General features: G+C 38.2%; 1 long non-coding RNA gene across 1 annotated transcript in view; it reads left to right on the forward strand.

Annotated features, from left to right (window-relative positions):
* Positions 1–20,565, forward strand: part of LOC145978698 (uncharacterized) — a 164,836-nt gene that overhangs the window by 62,015 nt on the left and 82,256 nt on the right. Inside the window, exon 2 of the long non-coding RNA XR_014440738.1 lies at positions 8,607–8,679. This is a non-coding gene — a long non-coding RNA (uncharacterized LOC145978698). The remainder of the gene's footprint in view (positions 1–8,606; positions 8,680–20,565) is intronic.

The following is a 20,565-nucleotide window of genomic DNA, read 5'->3' on the forward strand; positions in this document are numbered from 1 at the left end:
AGATCGTGTCTATCAGGGACATGTCCGGTCTCTGCCTGATCTGAAGGCTAGCATACAACGACATGTCGCTCAGATTTCACCAGACATGCTGCGAGCAACCGTCGACCATGCCGTGTTACGAATGCAGCATGTTGCTGAATTGGGAGGCCATATTGAATAGTTCTTGTAACCATAGTTTCTAATAAACATGCCAGAGCCATTGTTCTCATGTGTTTGATCTTTCCTGCCTTTTTCCTGTAACTATACCACGTTTTGACTGCTTACAGCGCCATTTTTTACCCTGGTGGCGAGAATTGGAACTATTTTTTTTTTTTTGCATAATTCGCGAGCGCATTGCTTCATTAGCATATCTACGAAGTTTCAGACTGCTACTCTCATTACAGCCCGTGCTGTACCACTCTGAACACCGTCACTTTAATTATAACCACCTTGTACTTCGACATATTGAGTCATCTCTATATGACGTTTTTGAAGCACTTGATGCGAAATATACAAATATTACACGTCTTATTGCTTCGGTAAAACACAAACGCAACCTGGGATAAAGAAATAAGAAACTACTTACAATTTTTCGATTTCAGGCTTCCGCCATCTTATTTCTGTAGTGCTCATGATAATTTTTTACCTCATTCTTTAATGATATTTTTTCTTTCCAGAATCGAATACAAGTTGACATAATTTCTACAAAGTTTTATATTAACAAATTTGAATAGTTTTTTACAATATTGTCTGATTTTAACTTATTACTGAATAATTTGAAATAAAATAGGTTTAAAAAAATCGCTACAATGTTGGGATAAGGTTTGCTATGGTGAACAATAGATGGCTCTGGACTTATGAGTATTTTTCTAACATTTTTCTTTATTGTTTCTGAATGTTTTACTGTGGTGGAAATGAGTTAATATCTTGATCTTTTTTACATAATTTAGAATTTTATTTGAAATTGAGAAGATAAACCACACGTAGGAAGATAACAAAGTTTAATTTCAAATTGCCATAAAGAAAAATGTATGTAATTTCCTTTTATAGAAGTAATAAGAAACCTAAGTTTTCCTTGCCAAATGGCTAACATATCAGTATCATTTGCATGATATTGATATATCTGATATACCATAATTTATTCAGCATCCGTCAGAAATCTCAGTTGTGTTTCGAAAGCAACTAGTATTAGAGTCGCACACACTCTGAAATTAGCTGTTCCCATAAACTTGTTGCGGGAAAGATACTAGTATATGCATTTTCAGCAGATGTCACCACAATCAAACAACCTACGCCACAAATCGTGATTTACAGTATGATCTTATAACAACAGTCGATGCACATGATTTTCTATTATGTTTGCAATGCGTGCTTTATTAATGCAAGTTGCTACTAATGCCGTTTCTGCATTGTTGAAATGGTTGTCGAGATGGTCAATTTATAGTGACCATTGTTTTCTATTAATTGTGGGAATGTATTGTTGTGCAACATATCTCGGTTGTCTGATGCATCATCACAGTGAATCGCCTAGTTTGAAATTTTACTGGAGGGCGGGGCTCTGTTCGACAATTACTCTACAGGGTGAGGCAAATGTCCGGCACCACCCTTTTAATTTGATTGGTTGATTGATTTAGTTTATTTTACTTCGCTTTTTGTGCCACTTTTTGGCTAATTTGCGAAGATGGGGTGATTGATGACATGATGAAATTGATGAATGGACACTCATAAACACCCATGCCCAGGCCGGGATTCGAACCCGGGACCCCTAGCATCGTAGCGCGATGTGCTAACCACTCCGCCACGGGGTCCGGCCCTTTTAATTTGAAAACGACTTGACGGAGGGCGATGAAATTTCGGATGGGTAATTGGGGGTGGAGGCACACCGGATGGGGCTAGTATGTATCTTGGCGGACATCTTGAAGGCTGCCATCTTGGAATTACATCCAGATTTTTAAATGGGAAGGGGTCATGTAGCATATCATTTTACATGTGCGTCTTCTCAGAAGTAAGAATATGCAGTTATTTTTGCCCTAACTTTATTTGGTGAGGATGTCAAAGCTCCGTTTCGTTCAGGCATGATTAATATGATTGATTGATTGATTTTAGTTTATTTTACTTCGCGTTTTGTGCCTCTTGGCTAATTTGCGAAGATGGAGATGAGTGATGAAATGATGAAATTGATGAATGGACATTCACAAACAACCAAGCCCGAGCGGGATTCGAACCCGGGACCCTTGGCATCGCAGCTCGATGTGCTAACAACTCGGCCACAGGGTCCGGCAGGCATAATTAATAGTCTCTTTTAGTGTGGTGGTAACGTAGTAACTATATTAGAAGGAAGGAATTACTCAGGAAAGCGTTTTAAAAGACCATGTTTCTTATGAAAAAGTTTCAATGAAAATTCTTATTAATCTTTTGACAAGTCAGTAATTTATTTTAATTGTTTATTTCTACCTTTTAATTCCACTTTCAAGGATATTCTCTTCACAGGCTGTGTGTGCATATGTAAGAGAGGGAGATAATGGAAAGCGAAAAGGGAGGGGACTATGGAGAGAGGTGAAGAAGCGAAGTGGAGAAACAAAATTAAGGACAAGATAACATAATGAGAAGATAGAGGGGGAGAGAAGAAAAAGAAGAAGGTAAATTGGGGGAGTTTAAAAATAATTTTCTCCAGGACTCAACACTTAACAGTCCTTTGTATCTTTTTAGTAAACTAGAAGTTCTAAGGCCACAAAACATTTTCAGATGAACAGTTAAACCTGTGCAGGGGGCAATAGCGATAACAGCTTTTCACAGCTGATCTAAACTATATTTTTGTCATTGTTCTATAAGTAGAATATGCCGACCTCCGTGGCGAAGTGGTTAGCACAGATCCCTACGACGCCAGGGCTACTGGGTTCGAATCCCTGCATGGACATAGAGGTGTTGTGTTCTTCCTGAGTGTCAATTCATCAGTATCATCATTCATCCCCAACTTCGCGATTACCAAAAGTGGCAGAAAGAAAAGTAAAATAAATCAAATCAATCAAAACTATGAACAGGATATATTTTTTCTTTCCCTTTATCTAATTTCAGTGATAATTTCAACATATTTCCATCACAAAATTTAGTGCGATGTGTTATAATTGACCTATTGATCTGAAGAACCGAAATAGGCTTATACAATATTATAATTGATACATTTTTGCTAAATTGGCAGTAACATCCTTGCATGGCACGCAACGCATCTAGATCTGTTGTAGTTCCGGTTGCCTATATCCAAGGGATTTAGTGACCTATCAGTTTTATGAATAAATAACACTTTTGACATCGACTGTACTTAGTCCCGAGTATTCTGAATATTCCCTCTAAAACCTGACGCGACGCACTACTCTATATTGCGTATCCCGTGCAGTGCCATTTCGACCCTTCACGCCTCCTGCTTCTAATGTTTTGCTCCAGCGACGAATACGGGGCAAATAGAAAGAGTTGCAAAAGCCAGCGCACACGGCTTAAAAATTCGTTAATGTCCCGTCGTCCAGTGGCCGTTCTCTCCCCATAAAAATGAATATGCTAGTGGAAACGATGCCCGAGATCTAATCTCCGCTGTGAAGCCAGCTCGCAGATGTTTTTACAGAGAAAATCGATCCTCTGTTGTGCAAGCATCCTCCAACGTATGTTTTTTCCTCTAATCAATCCAAGGATGAGAATTTACGTTGACAAGAAGGATTAAGGCCGATCTTCTACTTTGGATTTTGCATTAAGTGCCTGGTGTTTCTTGCCCTGTCATACTTAAATATTATACCTTTAGCTCCATTTATTCAAAGGAATGAATGGAGGATCAAGACAGGAAGATATATGAGTATTGATAGACAATGGTCTCGGGTTCGATACCCGGTGGCTCGGATCCCACTTTAAACTGTCTCAGTGAGCCTATCTGAGTATAAGATGAAGTTAAGACAACTTTGACTGATTGATTGATTAACTTGGTTTATTTTACTTCCCTTTTCTGCCACTGTTGGCTAATTGCGAAGATGAATATGGCTAATGATAGGATAGAATTGATGAAGGGACACGCACAAAGAACACCCATGCGTGAACGAACCTGGCGTCATAGCGCGCTGTGCTAACTACTCTGCCACGGAGATCGGCAAATAAATTTGACATACAGAAAGACATGTACAAATTTAAGAAATGACGTAATATATTATGGATAATAATCTTTATGTTTGGAAATATGTTAAGTACAGTGGTATAAAATATTCGAGACGATGATGATGATAATGTCTTTTGAAAGTAACTGTTTTCTGTCACCAATTTACATAATCTTTTGGAAATATTTCTCCCCATGGGCCTCGATAAGTAAGGCAGGAGAGGGCCAACAGGAATGAAACCAAGCACTATTCAGCCTCAATGTCAAGAAATTCGGTTTGGAAATTGAAAAACCAATGCACCTTGTTTTTTGCTTATCCTTACAGAACAATCTACCAACGTTCCTCTTGACCTTCCGTAAGCTTGTCAATATTGCAACAACCTTATTTCTTGCTTATACGAAATACAATTTCGTTAGATTACATCTCCTTTGAAGCACATCATGCATATAGATTGCCTCTTTCTTTTCCCCACAAACGGATATCTTGAAAGGGAAAGGTAATTTGTAACTGGCTTTGTAAGCTGCACCTATTTCCTCATACTGTTCAAAAATGACTCAATTTACATCCGTTTTCCTCTGTGAATGGATGTTTTATGAAAGGAACCGCGCTTCGTTCCTCGTACCTCGATCCTGGCAATTTTTTCTTGTTCATATTCACTATAATCAAGTTGTTCTACGTAAGAAATTCCAACGTCCATGATTACTGGACTGCACAAGAAAAACCGTCTTGAATAGCAAAAAAGGAAATGAAAGAAAAAGTTGCTTGTAACGAACCTTATAAATAGGCGAAAAATTTTCACCAGCACCGATTTTGTTTAGTAATTCTGATCAATTCAAACCAAAACAATTTAGCCAAAATTACATTTAGAAAACTACCACATTTGAATTTTAATTAATGGTTACGAAAGTACTCAATCAAATGTCTTGTTTACCTCAAAATTAATTAGTTTTTATGCGTAACTTTCTGAAGAAAAACATCGAAGCAGGTAGTGATAAAAGAATGAGGTAAACAGTATTCATCTAAACTTTTGTTACATCTTAATTTCGTTTTCTTTCACATAATACATTTTGTCTCTTTCAGACACAATTAGGAGAAACCATACAATTTTTTCGTGTATATTTGTTTCTGAGAATTTTAATTTGAGTTTACCTTAATCTAGGAATTGTTTTCTTTGTCTAATTTAAAAGAAAGTAAAAATAGTGTTGTAGTTGATTCTTTATCTTCTTACTACTCTTTCCTCATTTCATGTGACATTTGTATTGATAGCTATATTTGAATAGTGAATTATATTCATATCACTGATTTGCGGATGGTGTCCGTTTATATTTTCGTGTTATTTTACAATATTGGCATAACATGTCGGGTGTGTTCCAGAGCTGCTTAAGTAGAAATATTGATGGGAGAAAATAACCCGTCTGAAATTGAATCCGCGTCTCGACTTTACTATACCATTGTCTACAAAAGAAAAAAATACGAAAATAGATGTTTGAATGTTGTATAATTTCAGGTAGAATTGATCATTTTGGGGTTTATCGCAGTTGAGGGACGTTTTCAAATATTTAAAGGATTTAGCTTTTTATCACGAAACCTTTGCTAAATCTAGAAGTTCATTATATACCTGGAAATAGAAATCGAAAAATGTTCAGGTTTACGTATGATAAACTTTGAAGCAAGCCTTTAACTTGAACTTCAACGAAGCATCCTAGTATTCACTTTACGAAATAGCAATTAGGATTTTTATAACTTCAATGAAACTTGGACGTCACTATTTAAAATTTCCATATATTTTATCACTTATGACTTATTGATATACTGTGTTTTGTTTGTTTATCGTTGCTACGGTCAAAAATGTATATAGAAATGTATACATCGTAATTTTACATTATCAAGAATGTGATAATAATTAATTATACATCATATTAATGCAACAACGTTTTCCAAAATATAACAAAACAGAAATTGATAACATAGATATATACATATTAAACACAAAATTAAACAAAACATAATAAATGAAGTAAATGATCATCTTTGGGTCAGTCACAACTTAATACCATCTTTCGAACAATTTCAATACTTGGCCAACATATGGTTCATCAGACAATTTAGTTTGAATTAATTGTATAACATAACTACTGACTATATCTTTACCAAGGGCAAATTGGGTGCGAAATATTCAAACTTTGTCTTACAGGGTCATTATTGTCATCATATTTTAATATTATTTCAGGGGTATTTGTGTGTGTGTGTGTGGGGGGGGGGGAGTTGAACGCCAAAACTACTTCATGTCATCCCCTCTGTCCAGGGTTGTTAAAGGTGCAGGGATTTTAAACAAATTCAATTTCGGACCAGGAGAGAAAAGCAGCAAGCGTAAATGAGTTCTGGATCGTAAAGAACCTTTTTATCTGTAGAGTATTTCAATTCGGTCCAGGAACCTTTTCCGGATGAATTAAAATATGATCCAGGAACCATTTTTCAATGAAACAGTACGAAACTTGGACCGAATTAAAATTGTGGGAGAAAAAAATCTTCCTGGAGCGGAACCCAACAGAACCCATTAGAATCGATCATATCATCTGTCTATATCATCTTAACACATAATTTGTATTTTCTTATTTTACTACTCTTTTCCGTTTCTATAGACTAATCGTGACTGAGAATGAATGATGATTATATGAAATTGATGATGGGATACTAATAACTAAAAACGGCCACTCCAATGGCAGAACTTGAACCTGAATCCTTCAATATCGAGACCGTAAGCAGGCCACTGAAATGGTTCGGTCAGCAAGGTCCCACTGTATAATCTAGGGAAAATATGTCTTATTGAGGAGTTATCTCTGTGTTACTTTGTAATGTCTAGTTACTGTTTAATTAAACCAACCCACAATCACGAAATGAAAGAACACGCAGACGATACCAAATCCTAATAGCTTCAGTTCGTAACTAGGTAACAATGAATTCTTCTCTGAAATCAAGTTTCATCTTCCAAACGCCAGTTTAGGATTATGCTGTAATTTACGTGCAAATGAGTCTAGTATCATCTTTCAACAATTATCTTTTTCTAATTGTAACCTAAATATAGGCGCAATTGGTTTTGTTGAAGTTTCAAATGTCACCCCTTAAAATTGATAACATAAATGAGTACGAAAATTTGACTGATCCATAACCAATATCTTTACATATTTATTGATATTATTGACCTTTTAGACCTGTAACAATTTTCACAATTTTTTCTTTCGTAACATACTGCTCATCAAAGAACTTGATGAAGTGGAATTTAATATACTACGCAATTAATTCATCCGAGTGTCTGTCTCCACTAATTTATACTGTTAGTTAGGAGACAATTTGAAGAATAATGATGATGACGTTTATGAAACAACAGTCACAATATATACAACCAAAGATTCGAACCTGGTAATTTGGTTTAACAAGCTGCTACACCAACCCGCATGGAAACCAGCTGTCATAGGTTCGAATCGTTTGTAAAACAAGAACGTCTGGGGTGACCTTTCCACGCAGTATACCCTAATGTCAATCTCACTTCCACGTATTGCACTCTGGACTGCATTTTGCAGGCTAACGAGGCTCTGGCGTCTGGACATATGGCCAGTATAATCCTCTGTAGGACAGTTGTTTTGTGTTTTGTCTTTGTATGCCGAGTGCGCCATTACAGCCTCAGCTTTCAACCAAACTAAGAATGTTCAAGTCCTCAAACACGTTTATTTTATTTTAGTTATAATAAGGGCCTGGGCCTCGTGTAATGTGACGGGTGCAAAGTAACCTAAGTGTTGCCGCACCCAGAATTTCCAATTCAATCAAGCAACAAGGAAGTCTAAGTGTGTTTCTTTCCCTTCATCTATTTCATCAAACCAGTATGCATACTCATCATCGAGATTAACCTATATCGATAGAAAAAACAGAGATTAACTTTTATGTTGGTAGAAAAAGCATGAGCAGTGGTCAATGTGTAAAACAATATTAAGTTATGGGAGAACTGTACAATAATTTTGCCATTAACTGACATTTACAACGAAAAAAACAAACTGTTCTAAACATTTACTATTAGAACGTTACGCCTCCCCCATGGCGCAGTGGTAGCGTCATTGCCTTGTAATCAAGGGGTCCCGGGTTCGATACCCGGTGGAGGCACAAGTGCTTCGGATCCCACTTTAAACTGTAGGTCCAGTCCCGATTAGCCTTACTGTGCATAAAGTGGACTTAAAACACCAACTCAAACCCAAACTCAAACCCAATTAGAACGTTATCAGAAATATTTTGCATGTTGAATGATAAAAGATTCTCTCGTAGCCAAATGGTTAACACCGTCATATATAATATATGTGTGTGTGTATATATATATATATATATATATATAAAATAGAACCACATTTCAAAATATTCTCAACAGTAGCATTAGTCATATCCACGGAGATGTTATTAATTTTAAAGTTTCTTTAAAAATATTAATAATGTATTTATTTATTGCAGGATATATAAAATCTGGAGATTTGTAATGCAGTGATTCATGCGGTTCGGCACTTGTTTCAACTGACATCAAGAGGTAAGTGTATAATTTGGCAATTAGAAAATCAAATGTAAATTATATAGCATTTCAAGATAATTTTCGTGGTAGTTACCGGGAATTAACATTGCACTTTTGATTTGATTTGATTTAGTTTATTTCACTTCGCGTTTTGGGCCTCTTGGCTAATTTGCGAAGATGGGAATGAGTGATGAAATGATGAAATTGATGAATGGACATTCACAAACAACCAAGCCCGAGCGGGATTCGAACCCGGAACCCTTGGCGTCCAGGGGAGTGATGTGCTAACCACTCGGCCACAGGGTACAGCTTAACATTGTTCTGTTTTTCAATGCAGAGAATGAACAAATGCAATGAAACGAAAATAACAAGCACAAGATTCAAAATGTAGACTCCAATAGGATAGTTTACCCAGAATCGCGCTATTCCTTCCTTTGGTCGCATTACAATAGCAATTCTCTGTAAGCTGCTCTTGTACAGTTGGTCGAACTTCTCTCCAAATAATCCCACAAATTTTCAATATGGTTGAAATCTGGGGATTTCATCGGCCAGTCAACGTCCAAGATGCTCTCCGAACGGTCTACCCACTAATCACACACGTCGCCCTGGTAGAATGGGATATATAGAATGTTTTTTCCTACATGTGCAGAACGAAAGACAGCAGATTGTTATCAAGAATCTAAATATATGTCCTGCTGGTTCCAATCCTGTAGGGTTCTAATTTTTTAACCTTTTAGAACAAAAACGTGAGTCTGAAACAGCATACTGGACATGACAAGTTAAACGGAAGACATTTTGTCAACTAATAAACTTCAACTTTGGGTAATTTACGATATGTTCATTTCTTCAGTACTATCTTTACCATACGCACTTTTTATACCCGTATTATCCTTTTTCTCGAAACTCTTCATTTTATCACAATATTAAGTCATCCCCCTTGGCTTTCATTTTACCGAGAAGACACACCGGAAGCACTATCGATAATAATAAATGATCGTTCGCAAAGTTTTATGGAAGTCGATAATTTAACTCGGGTAAACCAATAGATTGATTGATTGATTTGATTTGGTGTTTTTAAGTCTACTTTATGGACACTAAGGATAATCGGGACTGGACCTACAGTTTAAAGTGGGATGTGCTATGTGCCTCCACCGGGTATCGAACCCGGGACCTCTTGATTACAAGGCAACGACGCTACCACTGCGCCATCGGGGAGGCCCTGTAAACCAATAGAGATTGATGTAATCAAAAGCACACCAACTCACTCTCCCACAAACAAACGTATATGTACACACATGTATGTGCGTGATGTAGGGATACGTTGAGAGGTACAGTCGGGGTGCTTCCTAACGTAAATTTTCTACGCTACTGTATGAGAAAGTAGGTCAGCCAATAAGCAAACGAGAGCTCGTTTGAGGTGACCAATTGGAAGCACGCCAGCTGTATATGCAGCAATCATCACGGTTCAATTCCTAGCTGGCCTTCAAGCCATGCTTCAACAGTTGTGGGCGTCAAGAGCCAATCAAAGAATGTTCCCATCGGGACATAACGAGGCACAGGCTCTTAATGCATGAATATATTCAGTTTCGCGCTTCTTAAGTCCATTCACCACCAACCTGTCGGCCAGCAGGGAAAAGCAAACAACCGCGATGACACGAACAGAAAGATTTACAATGGCGAACCAAGATGATGTATACAGTTTGGCCTCGCGCCAGACCATTGAGTTCTGGCACTCGCTGCCAGGAACCAACTTGGCATAACAATCCGCGGACATGCTTGAGGAGCGCCGTCTCAAAACATACATTCGTTAGCGGAAATCACTCTTAACGGCAGACGCAGGCGAGAAATATCAGATTTGGGACTGCCTGTGGGCGGGAAGAAGTGTGATTTGTAGCTGTTTACGAGGACTCTGTTATTAGTTTTTGATCGGTTTCCAAAACATGTCGAGTCTCTTTTATCGCTAAACGTCACTATTTCTTGCTCGTTTCAGTAGACTATTGCATGCCTCCCAGATTTATTTAATGAAATTTCCAGTACAGCAAAGCCAATTTAAACAGGAAAAAAACAAAAAACATTAGACTAAATAGTGTTAAAATCAAAACAAAACAATATAATACAAAATAGTTCCAAGGTTAAACAGTGCTCAGTTTTACATCAGCATTACTTATGTACAATTTTTGTAGGTTGGTGATAGGAGGAGAGAGAAATAATGTATCCTTAGGAATATGTCTGACTTTTAAAAGTCAGTAAATTGGAGATACGCGACTCCACCTTACTGCTAAGGATTTATGTCGATCTGAGAGCCATTCAGAGGAGATTCGTTTTGGAGTTACGTTCCTCTGGTTCTCATACGAATAGGGTTGCCAGACTTCTAAAATAAAAAACGGGACATATAGACATGGATATAGTTAAATTTATTTTTATAACATTTTTAAACATTACAAAATCAATTGCAGTTTAAAGCATTGTTAATGCTGAATTTTTAACATTTTGACAAAATATATTAATATTTGAGTGAACACTTGGCGTCCTTTAAGAGGACCTTTGTTTAGAATAATCACTACTATAAGAACACTTTCTTTTTGACATGACGAAATAAAATAAAACTCTTTACATCACCTAAGCCCTGAATATTATCCACTCCACTCTGATTCCATTGGCCAAGAGAAGAAACAAGTGATAGCTGTATTAGAACCAGAACTGCCTTTGCCAGTCGTGAGTCGCTTCTTATTCGACATATCGACAATGAACAGTTCTACGCCAATGCTAATATAAGGATTGAGTGGTGCATGGTAATTGGTATCCAATTAGGTTAGTTATAAATTGTTATTAATTTCTTGTTGTATAAAATGATTTTGGAATTTGAATTAGTTCTTGTTTAGCTAAATGCGAGACAAATGGGCGTCCCGAGAACATTTTCCGGGATTCCGGGACATTTCTTTAAAAAAGGGGACAATTCCGTATATAGGGGACGTCTGGCAATCCTACATACGAAGCTTTGCGAGCATCCCTTCAACAATTTAACATAATTGTTTATCCTTATATAGTAATCGCGTAGTAGACAGAAAAGCGATGTATAATGCAATACACATATTGAGCAGAACGACATCAGTATTGCTGTCTCTGTAGCTGAGCGCGTTGCGTAACATGGTTTCAGCTCTGAAAGTTTTCCTTTCGAGTCACGACTAGTGAGTGCATTTGTTCTTTCATACAAGTCATCTAATTTGAAAGAAGTGGACAATGCAGGTTTAGGTAATGCTGCATACGATACAAACATTCCTTGTTTAATTACGTAATAACAACGTGAATGTCAGAATGCATATTTGAAGATGTTGGCCACTAAAATCTTTAACAGCCGATTCATCCACAGTCACTCCACGTGGGACCCCACCTTTACTGAATCTCACATTCCTTTTTTTTTGAAGTTCACAGATTATGCAAATAAAAATAATATCACGTCGTAACTTCGAACATTTATATTGTACAATCGTTGTGAAATTATTTGGTTAGACGTTCTTACTTATATAAATCTGTGTACATGAGAAATATTCAACGTTGTATTCACATATAAAATTTCCCCACTAATAAGTTCATGATGGATTGAATGCCAATTTTGGACAGTCGTTGATTTTTATAGTGTCGTGGATGTCGGAAAGATTTCTCACATCTAAGAGCAAGATAAACTGAAGGAAACCAATCTGCAATTGTACCAATGTAAAGGTGATTTTGCAAGGTATGTAAATGCGATTCTTTGCTGTAGCACAGAAGAATCTCTCTTCTTTAAGATGTCGTAGAGAAGAGGAAAGTACTAGTGTGTCCACATTTGGTCGCAGTACTCTATTTCCGTTCAGCGGAAATTGGATCTACCGAGACGTGAACTTTTGTTCTCCAAGCAGCGTGGAGAAGCGAGATTGCTTATCTTTTTCACTCAAGAAAAATGTCTTCTTCCTGCTACTGATTGCTGTTTGCCAGAAAATATAACTCTAGAAAAAAAAAGTTTTGCAATGATAGAAGAACAACGTAGTGTAATTGACAAAAGATAGTGCAGTAAAACGTTTACTTAATTTCCTCCTCCGTATGCTGGCTACTATTTTGCCAGTATTGCGAATTAAATAATTTCGTATTTAAAATGATAAGGTCACAAACATCAGGTCTAATTTTTTTCGTGTCGGAGTTGTTCGCATTGCGCGCTACGACTAGAGGTCCCGGGTTCGAATCTGGCCTGGCCTAGGATGTTCTTTGTGAGTGCCCCTTCACCAAATTTCATAAAATCATAACTCATCCGCATCTTCGCGATTACCCAAAAGGGTGCGGAAAAGCAAAGTAAAATAAACCAAACCAATCAATCAGTCAATCAATCGTGTAGAAAGCAAAAAATCTTGTTAAAATGGAGAATATGTTACGACAACATGATCGCTTTTAAATTTCTTTAGTATCTGGACTAATTGTATTCAATTTCCCATTACTTGTACAGGATTGTAAAAAAATTGCAGTGTCTAGTAGTTCAGATATGTTGTAGAATAGACAATAGAAAGACCAATTGTCATCACTGTACCTGTTGATGTTTCCGTGGTGCTGGCCCGTGGAGGGTGTCTTACGTTGGGCATGGCCCAAACCTCCGCACGGGCCCACTCTACGGTGCACACACTAAGGCTACTCGCTTCCGACTCTCGACACTAACTTCTGACTCTCCCGGCGACCTCTCGTCACCGGGGACTTGGCTGATGTTTGCTGATTTAGCATTTAATGCCGGCTCGTGACACTTTTATACTGGTATCAAACAATTACAAATACAGCAATAATAAAAGTATAATAACAATGAAAAGCAATAGTACCGTAGTTATGGAAATATAGCCTTTTGTTGTAAGGAATCGTGAGATTTAAATGTAATTTAAACCAAAATTCTTGTACACAAACGGTTGTAAGTACATCATTAATAGGTAAGGTTTCTTAAGAGTAGAAATAACTGACTTAGATTTGTTTGCGATCTTTTCGCTTTTACTCAAGTTCACAACAAGCTTTGATTTTGTTAAAGTAGTCGGCAAGTCTTAATAGTTGTAGACGATACCCAGCTGCGCCCACAAAATGTGCAGTATAGTCCTCTGCGTTCCGAAGTGGAAGAAGTATTCATTAAAATGACACATAGAAGATGCTTAGTAGCCCCCGGCGTCTGCGCGTAAGACACACGCGCTGTAGCTTTCTAAGCTTGCGCAATAGCCCTCTGCGCCTGCGCATAACGAAAATCAGCGAGTAGAAGGAACGACGTCAGCGATGATACACTAATAAACCAATTGTAAACTAAACTACCCTTGTAGCCATATATCTCCACACGTTTCGTAAGTTTTCCTGCCGACAACCATGGCTGTTGATGCATGAGCCATTGTTACGCATGGAATTCACAGCTATTTCAAGGGTCGGTCATCGTTTGAAAAGGCAATCTCCCTGGCGGAGTTATCACATCGCGCTACGACACCAGGGGTCTCGGTTTCGAATTCCGGGCCGGGCATTGGTGTTCTTTGTGAGTGTCCCTTCATCAATTTCGGGGTGTAAGGAGTGACCTTTTTAGCAGGCACCAAAAGTCAACCTCACTTCCATGTATACTCTGTCCAGGGAATCCCTGGAGCGAACGAACGAAAACAAGTGAAAGAAAGAAGGAAAGAAAGAAGAGAGAGAGAGAGAGAGAGAGAGAGAGAGTTCTTTCTAGAAGAAGAAAGGGAAGAGGGAAGAAAAGGGAGAAAAGAGAAGAGATAGAGAGAGAGAGAGAGAGAGAGAGAGAGAGAGGAAGAGGAAAATTCTCTCTCCCTCTCTCTCTCTCTCTTTTCTATTTCTTTCTTTCTTTCTTTTCTATCCATCTCTATCTTTATCTCTATCTCTCTCTATCTATCTATCTATATATATATATATATATATATATCTTTCTTTCTTTCATTCTTTCTTTTGTCTCTTATTTCTTTCCTTCCTTTTTCTTTCTTTCCTTCTGTCTTTCTCCAAAGAAGGAAAGGAAGAAAGAAATAAGGAAGAGAGAAAGAGGAAAGAAGGAAAGAAAGATAGATGGAAAGAAAGAAGGAAGGAAAGAAAGAAGACCCTCTCTCTCTCTCTCTCTCAGAAAGAGAAAGAGAAAAAGAGAGAGAGAGAGAGAGAGAGATAGAAGGAAGGAGAAGGGAAACTCTCTCTCTGTGTCTTTCTACTCTCTCTCTGTCTTTATTTCTCTCTTTCTTCTCTCTCTCTCTCTGTCTTTCTTTCTCTCTTTCTTCTCTCTCTCTTTGTCTTTCTTTCTCTCTTTCTTCTCTCTCTCTCTCTCTCTCTCTTTCTCGCGCGCAACTGCAAATGAACAAGTGCGAGGGAACGGGATTTCGTGCCTTTTCAGCAGCGTGTACTCCTTCGCTCCGCCCACCCACTTTCTCCTCTTCTATACCGTTATACGCGAACTTGCTCCACAGATTCCCGGAAGAAAGTCTAGTGCACTCCGGTAACTGCAGTCTTGCAGGCCAACGAGGCTCTGACGTTCGGACGTAGGGCCAATATAATCCACTGTAGGGTTTTGTTTTATCGCTATGTGTGCTGGATGCCCCTTTACAGCCTGAACATGGATAAGGTGAGCTTAGACCTCAGAAACAGGTGTTAATTTTAGTAATGGTAAGGGACAACCGTATAACGTGACGGGCTCAAATAGCCTCAATGCTGAGGCACCCATAATTTTAATTTCCATCAATCAATCATTCATCAATTTCATAATACCATCAATCAAGTGATTAGGTAATAGTGACAGAAAAGCGATGCTAAATAACAAAACTCAAATCAAATCTAGTTGTGGGAAAATTTGGAGCGTCAGTCTTTCGAAAAAGCTACCAAGAATTTTCTGAGATGCATTCTCTTATCTCATAATTCCATGTACAGAAACACCCCTTACCCCAATCTCACCTTCAAGCCATGAAATTAATTATCGGAACACGCGACGTTCGGGTGGTATTTCGCTCAACCTGACTTTTTCTTGATGTGGAATCTACAGGGATGGCGATCGATTTAACAAAGAACGCGTTGACGCTTGGCTGATTCATCGACGAGCGAAATCTTGGCGTCACAAACAAAGCTTTCAATCATGTTACGTATTGACAGCTTTCGGGAACACAAGATTCTCGACTGCCTTGGATTATTGGGTCAAATGGGCTCTTGGGAATGGAGGAGGAGAGATGCCAGCACTCAAGGGAATACCGTGGTTCGAGAAAAATGCTCACATTTTAATGCATAAAAATAAAAATGAAAAATAAAACCGCCACCAAGGGCGTATATTTAGACGCTATGGAAGTTTTCCTAAAATGTCAAGTCAGGAAATGGATTGGGTTTTCCACTCGTGAATTGCTGCTGAAATTTAACACGAATTTTTACATCCTGATCACTGTATATTTTGTTAACGTAACCCTACATATTATAGTGTTGACACAAATAGGACCATTGAAGTATTGGGTAGCACGTAGAGTGCTTTATTCAAGATCTCACCACGAAAGGTTCCTCGTTCAATTCCCAAGGTGGTCATGTGACTGGATTTAATTAAAACTAATAAATTTCATCCATCTTTATAATTGTGATTAGTCGAAAGTCGCAGAAGAGCGACGAACAATCAAATAAAAAGTCTGAACGAAATGCACTCATTTTCAAAATATAAATATGCATTTCATTGCATGTAATTTCAGTTATATGCTGTACAAAGTTGAACTAATTTTGCTTTATGATATTCCATTGTGCGGACTCAGGGATATTTAGAGTGCATTAGCAAGTCCTCTCGTTTCGCTAATAATGAAAATAGCTAACGTGTACTTTAAAATTTTTGTCACATACGCTATGAAATTCATATCTTCAGAATCTGTTGTGCTTGGTATTCGGTATAGGACAACCTCTCAATTTTACCCTATGCTAAACTTGTAGAAAACAAGCTTGAATACATCCATGATCATTGAATCTATAGATTCGTCAATGCGAATTATGAAATGAATTTTGATTTCCTTGACATTCGTTATTGAAATAATTCAATATTAGTAGATTCAATCAAGTAAACTGAATAATTTCTGATTAAAGCATTTCATCTGTGATTAACGCCTTGTATAAGATATTTGTCCAAAAATGAATTTCCTTATTATTTGTTTACTTTGTCTTTAAACTGATTCATGAATAAAAATATTTCCATAGCGTAATTAAATATTAATGCCATATGCTATTCAACAGTCGCCTAACACGTTACCAATCATGATTGCTCACGAAACAGTGATCATATATTTTCAGTAAACTCGCAGTAAACGTGAAACGACTTTCATGCTGTGATATTGTGAAAATATGATTATATTATCGCCTCGCGAAAATAAAGCTATGGGGAGGACATTTTGGTTTCTGGTAGATCATCAAGGGGAAAATGATTCCTTAAAGGTTTGCTGTCCTTGAATAATGTTCTCCATCTTATATCGAACATTATTAGATCTAATGTAAGGTCTTTCTTCCACATCCCTTATGCGCCTTCATGGAACGATGCAATTTACAGGGATAACTGTACACTTTATATCTTACAATAGCATAAACCAGTATTGATACATGTGTGATTGTTTCATGCAATATTTACATAAATATTTACAAAAATATAAAAATAACACACCATCAGCCGACCTGATCACACCGCAATACAACGCCAGGGGTCTGAGGCTCGAATCCTGGCCTGGACATGTGTTTTTCCGAGTGTCCCTTCATCAATTTCATCTTATCATCACTCATCCTCATCTTGGCGATTAGTCAAACGTAGCAGAAAAGCGAAGTAATATAAACCAAATCAATCGATTAATAACCCACCATAGGTGTATACATCGATACATCGTAGTTGTATGTTTATATGTGAATGTGTGTGTGTGTGTGTGTGTGTGTGGTTGTAGTGCGTGCTGGTGGATATTACAGAGTGGACCAAAAGTCACTATATCATATTAGTATTATCGTGATTTATAATTCTGTAATAAATGCAGAAACTTTACATTAGAGTAAAACAGTTCAAGAATATCAGTAATACCTCACAACATGTTTTCTAACTGCAACATTCGGACAGACTCTATCAGAAATCCTGACTCCTAACCACACTATTGGGCTTGACTGACTTCTATCAGAAAACAGGCAACATATGTGAGGAGGATACACATTCCTCTCGACGTACGGATTTTTTTACGTCAATTTTGCTTGCTAATAATACTTTCTTTCACTATAGGTAGTATCTGATCTTGACTCTTGGCTCATTGTATATATTTATGTAAAAGAAAGTTAAAGTGCTCCCCTGTGCTTTGCACCACGCCATGAAGACGAATAGGAGGTGTGGAGTTAGAGCCTCACACTTTCGTGATCACGGCCGAAGGTGGGGGTGATGTGATCAGCACCACTCCCCTGGCCTCCTTTACCCCCAGAGTTTCCTCCAGGTACCCACCCACCTTATAGGACGCTGGGTGGGCACCGGAGCCGCTTTAACAGGTGGGAAAATCCAAGTTCTCCCACTCCGGGGATCGAACCCGGGTCTCTCGCATGGTAGTCAGACGTCCTAACGACTGAGCTAGCGCGGCTTAGAAATCATATACGTCAATCACACGCAAATAAAAACGAGAACTGTTCTTGTCTGGTCAATCTAAACACACACGTGTGCGCCTTTTCCAACTTTTGGAGGGCAAGAGAGAAATTTCGAGAAGAGAGTCTCGCACTTAAACCTTCATTTAATGTTACCTTTGGGACACAGTATGTATGAAAATGCTTGGCACAATATGTAGCAAAAATGTCCTTGCTCATTTTACGCCGAATAGAAATTACACAAAAGAAATCAGATTTCTCTGAATGGGACTCCAAGTTTTTTTGAAGTCGTAAAACTTGGCCCTCACATTTTATGTTCTTCTAAGAAACGATAAAAAAGGAGACAGAGAAGGATTGCTATGGGGACAAGTAAAAAAAAGTTTTTAATAAGAAAAAATCTTGAATGTTTCATAATCGGGTTTCTTGGAAAAAGGCCGATCCGAGAATTGCCATCTTCGTCTTATTGCAGAGATCGGTGCTGCGCTCTGCCGACCGTCCGCGGAATCTGTCGATCTTGCGTGATCGGATTTGGTTTCCTCGGATGCTGAAAGGAATCAAATGGATAGAGAGGCGCAAAAATTCGTTTCACCCTTTGGATGTGAAATGGATAGTGCTGGATGAGCAGGAAGATGGATGGAGAATCGTCACGAACATTTGCAGCTGATCTTTCGCACGTTCTTAAGCCTGCTACAAGACCATTCGTACTCTGAGGATTATCAGTATTGGTCAATTTGTGCTAGAACTGAGATTCAGACTACTAGGTAATGTGTGTTTTTTGCAAAACGCGCTAAAAGAGTTTGCATTTTATAAATATACAATTCAAGACTTTCAAGCTTTTAGCTAACGATATGAACTGAATTGAATTATGTGCCCCATTGTAAGAATTTGATGCTATTACCAGTCTATAAAAAATGAGTGGGGAGGCAGAAGGGACGGGAATATATTTTGAGGAAGCAGTCAGAGTTAATATTCCGGATTCTTGTTGGGAAACCTGATGGTAGGAGACCTGTAGGAAGGCCAAGACTAACATGGAGGGATGACGTTGAGATGGACCCAAAGGAAATCTGTAAGGCTGTAAGGATGGAAAAGATTGGATTGATCTTGCCCAGGGTGGAGACAGATCGATGGCTTGTGTTGCTGTAGCCATAAACCTTGTGGTTTAAGAAGGCTAGAAAGTTAATTAGTTAGTCAGACTTAATATACCCTTAATACCATACAAAAAATCCATGTATGGGCTAGAATAACATTTGATAACTTAATTTTTTTTGCTTGTCGTGAGCAGTACGACGTTCTGGCCAGCCTGGAGGGAGTCCCCGTGTCCACTTTAACACCGCCACTGTTCTCCCCCCTGTTTCGTCAAAATGCTTCATCCTAGTTTACACTCCTCTTAATGAACAGCAAATCCCGGAACCCGTAAAGTACATCCGGAGCACACTGGTTTGATCCGAGTGGTCGGATCAAAGCCGTGTCCGCTGCTGCAAACGGCTGATAGCTGCAATCGAATTGCCCCCTCCATACAGTCCCTTTACCTCTCACGTGTCCATCAGTAAGCCCTCTCAAATCACTTCTTGTTCAGAGGACTTGTTGTTCGCTTGCTCCACAGACTCCTGTGGCAGAGTATAATTGCAAACTGCTTCTGATGGTCACAAGAGTAATGTTGACATGCCCACATCGAATATTTATTGTAATACTGGCTGATTACCCTGCGTTGCCCAGGTATTTATTTATCCCAATCTTGTATTAGCCAGGAAAATAATGAATTCTAACTACAGTGTAAAATGTAACTAATATTATTTCATCGTGAATGTCACCAATTAGCTTAGATACTCCGAAAACTATGGATTCGACGCTAATCTAGGTCATTTGTGGCATTTTATTTTTCACCCCCTCTCCCCCCATTCCGATAGGTGATGAAGTTGAAGTTGAACCGCATTGGGAGTGTCACGTAAACTATGCATTCCATTCGCAACACAGCCTGAATGTTAGACAACCCGAGAAACACCGTCGTTGTGCGGGATTGCATAGAGTCACGGATGTCTGTTTGTGCGGAATTTAATATCGGTCGTTCTCGATTATTTTTACATGTCACCCCTTCCCACCCCATCTTACCCCAAAAATATTATTTCCAGATTGCAAGTGATACGTGTACCAAGTTTGGTTGAAATTGCTCCAGGCGTTTGAGAGTTATGCCGGAACAAACACACATATACACATATACACACATACATCCATTTATATATATATATATATATATATATATATATATATATATATATATATATATATATATAGATAGATAGATAGATAGATTCAGCCTTAAAT

Source organism: Lepisma saccharinum, chromosome 25 (assembly GCF_977018435.1).
Source record: "Lepisma saccharinum chromosome 25, izLepSacc3.1, whole genome shotgun sequence".
Classification (NCBI taxonomy): domain Eukaryota; kingdom Metazoa; phylum Arthropoda; class Insecta; order Zygentoma; family Lepismatidae; genus Lepisma; species Lepisma saccharinum.